Genomic DNA, 5,985 nt, shown 5'->3' with positions numbered 1-5,985 from the left:
TCACACCAAGAAGAAAATATTCAAGGCCAACATCTCTCCCAGAAGAAATTGTGTGTTATAGGTGGCATGACAACTTCTTTGCAAGAAAATCAGCCTCTCCGAGCAGGTATTTTGAAACACTTAAGAGCAAGAAAGGCTGGGACCCTTTGGCCTCCTCCAGTCTCCAGGAGTGGCTGGTCATGAGGCCAATGAGCCCCTCAAACAAGGTATTTGTTACAGAGCTCATCTAAAAGTTCAGGGGGCCTGTCTCCACCCCTCTGCAGGATGTATTTTCTTACTATGAATGACCATAAATGGTAAGACGACATTACCGATTCAGGCCACTTAAAAATGACATGTCTACCTAGTCAGTCCGATTCAGACTCTTCGTTGTTGCAAAGGCTCAAGATGAAGCTTTTCCCCTGAAACTTAGTGGCTGCTGAGAAGACACCCCTGCTGGGAATGCCTCCTGGTGGAATCCAGCTGCCACTTTAAAACTTGACAGTGGTTCATGCTGATTTCGCTCATTTTCCTTGACCCACCTGTAGACTGTCACTGGCAATGCTGAAAGTCATCTAGAAAACAGAAGCTCTCCTTGGCAGTGCGGTCACATCAAAATCAAGCCTCGTGAATGGCTGCCTCTGTGGAGCAGAGCCCTCCTGTTTACTCACATAATGAACCAGAATTGAATTGAATCTCTTGCCATGCAGGGACCACATTTCCAGAATCATATTAGGTTAAAAGTTGTAGGTGAGAAATCTGTTCGCTTGCAACAAGCATTTGGAAATTGGAATTGCAGGTTGTGGTATATATAGGAAGTGTCTACCTCTTCAGCCTCAGTATCTCTGCCCTTGCTCTGGTTTGATTTTTGTAGATAAAATCTTTTGATCGACGGTCGGTGTATAAACCTAGGTAGTCAGGCCGCTATTTCTCTGAAGTATGTTAATCATGACCTTTTCTTCTCCCCATGAATACATCAATTTTAAACAAACTGCTGTCAGTGGGTAGTTTAATAACACAATCCTTTATGTTCTTGAACCCTTTCAGTAGTCAAGGACACAAAAGTGTCATCTTAACTAAAACATACTGAATTTAGCTTTTAAAAAGTACTTTTGCCATAAAAGCATCTTAACCCAGCAGAGTTTGGTTCTAAAATGACATTATACAGCAGACTATTTTCATGTTTTCCTACCACAATTATTTCTTGCTAAACCAGAGGAAGAAAAAGTTTCATGGTTTCACATAATCTCTTCCGGTCACCACCTCCCAGTCTGTAGAGTATCTACAACCCATTGATCAGACTGCTAAAGGGTCCTTTTAATCACTAAATTGTCAAATACTTAACTCCTTTAATAATGAGTCCAGATTTCTATTAGACAGCTAGGATTTAGTCTATTTACTCACTCCTAATGACTGCAATTACACTATACTCAGTTGATACTAGAAACTTTCTGCCAACAAGACTGCCTCCTGAGCTGTACCACAGCTCATCCTTCACAATGGCTATGATTTTCTTTTGACCCTCTCTTCCCCCTCCTAAGATTACGGGGCCCACCTTTTCCAAGGAAGCCATAAGCTGTAGCTATTGACCTACAGAATTTTCATCTAATGAGCTAACTAGTCTGAAACAGATATCAAATTATAAACATTCTGACACAAAATTAAACTGTTTTGTTCTAAAATAATCAATACACAACAAATAAACTTCTTAAACAACATGGTTAAGTGTTCACCATGAATTTTGCTGTCCAAGTTTTCACTATAGGATTTCAATCAATTTTATAAATTGACTATGTAAATGCATATTTACATTTCCATAACCCTCTGATGTTTTCTTGAAATTCTAACGTAATTATAAACTTAAAAAGGGAAAAATGCTGAAGCACCAAAAGTTAACTTCTTTTTTTTTGGTGCACCACACGACCTGCGAAAATCTTAGTTCCCCGACCAGGGATTGAACCCGGGCCATGGCAGTGATAGCGCCGAGTCTTAACCACTGGACCACCAGGGAATCCCCAACATTTTTACTTTTAAAAGTCCTGAAACCCAAAGTGCATCAGAGGAAAATCTCTTCCAGAAGTTTATGTAGGATTTTAGCTTCCACAAATATGAATGATGCCGGGGCTTCCCTGGTGGCGCAGTGGTTGAGAATCTGCCTGCCAATGCAGGGGACATGGGTTCGAGCCCTGGTCTGGGAGGATCCCACATGCTGCGGAGCAACTAGACCCGTGAGCCACAGCTACTGAGCGTGCGCGTCTGGAGCCTGTGGTCCGCAAGGGGGGACCGTGACAGTGAGAGGCCTGCGCACCGCAATGAAGAGTGGACCCTGCTTGCCGCAACTAGAGAAAGCCCTCGCACAGAAACGAAGACCCAACACAGCCAAAAATAAAAAAATTAAAAAGTGCTCCAATAATCTAAAGGAGTTATATATATATATATACGTTAAAAAAAATATGAATGATGCCAACTAAAATCCTTAACGTGGATTCTAAGGACATTCCCAAGGTTTGTTTTTGTCCTAAAACAATACTAAGTTTGCAATTTCACACTTGAAAAGTCAGCTTGTACTCTAAAAATCAACTACTCAACTTGTAACTAAAAGCCCATATCCTACACACAGTAACCTGGAGGCAGTGTACTACGATGGTTAAGAGCATGGTGCTTCAAACTACCTGAGATCACATTCTACCTTTGTACATTTACTGGTCAGTTACCTACCTGTGTGCCTCAGTTTTCTCATCAGTAAGGTGGTAACAGTTTCTGCCTCTCAGGGCCCTGTTAGGTTTAAACAAATTACTGTGTATGAAGTGCATGGAACAGTGATTGGCAGGTGATGGCTAATGTTTACTTAACATGTTCTTTTACTATGTGTTATACCATGGCAGTACAACACTTATATTTACCGTACAATCAGTGTAACTCCTTGTTTGAAGGAAAAAAACTAAGTAGCAATTAAACAAAAAAAGCTTTTTCTCAGTAAAATTTTCAATATTATCTCTAGTCTTGAATATAAGAAATATAACTGCAAAGTGGTCAAACACTTCTGGTTTACATATACAGGAAAACACAGATAAGATTACCAAGGATGCATTTTTTTAAACACCTAAACGAATATACTTTGCCCTCTGCCTGTTATGCTAGAATTTGCAAAATCACCAAAGTACATGAAAATGTGAGACTATTCCTTGGCACTAAACCCATTCGTGTCATGAGGGCAAGAGACATGAGACTGAAGACACGTGTGTGTCTGCTAGATAATTTACTGCCTTTGCCACTGTAAAAAAAAAAAGATACACCTTGTACTCTATCTTAGAAAGAATATTAATGCCATTAAAAAACAAGTTTACACGCTTTTCCCCCTTTCTGGACTGTCCACTTCTGAGAACACGAAACAGGTGATATTTATCTTTGAATCCCCAGTGGCTGGTATAATTCGACCACATTACTTGAATTTTGGAGATTTTTTTTTTTTTTTTTTTTTGCGGTACGGGGGCCTCTCACTGTTGTGGCCTCTCCCGTTGAAAAGCACAGGCTCGAGACGCGCAGGCCCAGCGGCCATGGCTCACGGGCCCAGCCGTTCCGCGGCACGTGGAATCACCCCAGACCGGGGCACAAACCCGCGTCCCCCGCATTGGCAGGCGGACCCCCAACCACTGCGCCACCAGGGAAGCCCTGAATTTTGGAGATTTTATCCTGCACCAAGGCCACAGGACAGGGGGACACACTGACACTTACGGAGCACTACTGTAGGTCAGGCACTATCCTCAGGGTCTTGTGTAGATTTATTCATATTGTCTTTTCAATATCTCTTTGAAAGAGGTGTTATGTATCACTCAGAATTTTAAAATCTTTACTCTTTATTCATATTGGGAATCAACAACGTTCTACAATAATACTATGATTAAAAAAAGGTTAAGTCCTCTTTACATTTCTGCTCTAGTAATACTCTAAAACACCAGAGTAGGTACAAGACAAGGCAGACTTCGGAAAAGAATTTCATACAAAGTATTCTATTGAGTTCTATGAGTCAGGGTCCTGACAAGAAAATGCATTCACCTCAAACGATTTACAAAGAGACTTTTCACAAAGGAACTGTTACTAAACAGAATTAAGGGGAGAAAGATCAGGGTAATACAAGTGATTGTATTTGGCATGAGTCACAGCAGCCGCAGCCCCACCCATAAGGCTGAGTGAAAGTGGGAACAGAAATGTTACCAAAATGCAGTAAGAGCTGAGTCATGAAAAGAGGGCTTGCCCAGAGAGCTATACTGGTAGGTCTCCCAGGGATGCTGCCAATTCCAGAGACAAAGAGCAAAACCAGGAAGAAAATACCAATTCCCTCTCCCCAAATCCTACCAGTGCCTCCTGAATTAAACCACAGGAAACCAGTCCACAGGGAGCTGTGAGGCAGTTAGCAAGGATAAGTCCCATGGCCTCCAAGCAGGCAAAGAATGGATTCTGACTTGAGGAGAGTAAAAGAAAAACCAGCACACATATGATCCTTCTTCAAAGAAAAACAGAAGGCTACTAAAATGGATTTTAAAATTCTAAGCACTTAGACAATTTCTACACAGTTAACTGTTAATGTACATTACAAAAATCTCCATTTCTATGTCACAAAAGCCTTGCAAAAATAAAAACTTACTGCTTACATAACTATTTCTGAGTTTAAAAAAACTCCATCTTAAAACTCTTACAGGAATTAGAGGGCCCTAGGTTGGTACTTTACCTCTGAAATGGAAAAAACTTTGTAATTTGTGAACTCGGGATATTCTAGGCCTATGATGAAAAGATCTATAAAGGCTTCAAAGGATATGAATTCAGAGGAAAAGAAGCATGGGTGTATTCTTGGATATACAATTAAGCTCCCACATTTCTACCTCTTTTTAGATTAACTTCAATATTCACTGGTGTATCCTTTTTAAGACCTTTGGAGAATATGAGCCCAAATACACTTTAGATTAAAATCCTACTCCAAGCTACCTGGTCCCTCAGGATAAATGTTTAAACCCACTTACCTCTCCCACTGAAACCTCTGCACATTTTCTAGATCATGATATGCTCAACTGTTCCACCTACCTGAGTTGTGGGCTGAACACTGATGTTATGATGTGTGATAAAGTACTTTAAAAAATTACATAGCAAACATACTGCTATGTTTCTAAAAGTGAAAAAAGTAAAAATCTGTATAATTCTCTGATGATCTCAAAAGTTTCTCCTTTATGTGAATGTTGGAGGATATAAGCTATTATCACAACAAAAAACAAATTTTTCCAGTTTTCATAGCTTATACAAAGTAGTATTAAAATGCTGAGACACACTTTTGGACAAAAACAGAACAGGCTGGTTTATCAGTGTTTCTTTGAAAACACTTTCACTCCTCTGTGCAAATAAAATCTCTCTCCATGATGCTAGCAGAGATACTCAGTAAAAACTACTGCTGGGTTTTTGTTTAATTTCTTGTGCATTCTGCTGTATACTGACAAATCAATAACCTCCGAATCTAAATTTACATTTAAACCATCAAACTCAGCACATACTTACACTCTATCTAGGATCCATTTGCCAAAAACAAAAACAAGAAACCCTAACAAAACAACAAACAACAATGCTTACGTCTAACTATATCCATACCCTATAAAAAGAGGTGCCTGAAGCAGCTTGTAGCTACCAACATTTAAAATATCTTTCACCTTGAAGTAACAGAAGCCACCATAATTTTTTTCCTATGTAAGAGACAGTACTTAGACTATAGAAAAGTAGAAGAGTACTAAAGTATATGGTACTTTCACAAAATAAAATGGTTAATAAATGTTATGTATGATTGAGAATCAAAAGATTAATGTAAGTTTATCACATCTCACTTGGACTTACATTAATCAGGATAATTTTTTTCAAAAATGTGTAACATCAATCATTAGTTAAGCTGGAAACTCTACACTGAAACTATAATCATTCACTCCCATTAAGCAGAGTTAAAACGGGATACAAATCACTAAAGTCAGG

The sequence above is a fragment of the Monodon monoceros genome, unplaced genomic scaffold (assembly GCF_005190385.1).
Source record: "Monodon monoceros isolate NGI ecotype Baffin Bay Population unplaced genomic scaffold, NGI_Narwhal_1 Super_Scaffold_6, whole genome shotgun sequence".
Taxonomy (NCBI): Eukaryota; Metazoa; Chordata; class Mammalia; order Artiodactyla; family Monodontidae; genus Monodon; species Monodon monoceros.
This window is presented reverse-complemented; position numbering follows the sequence as displayed.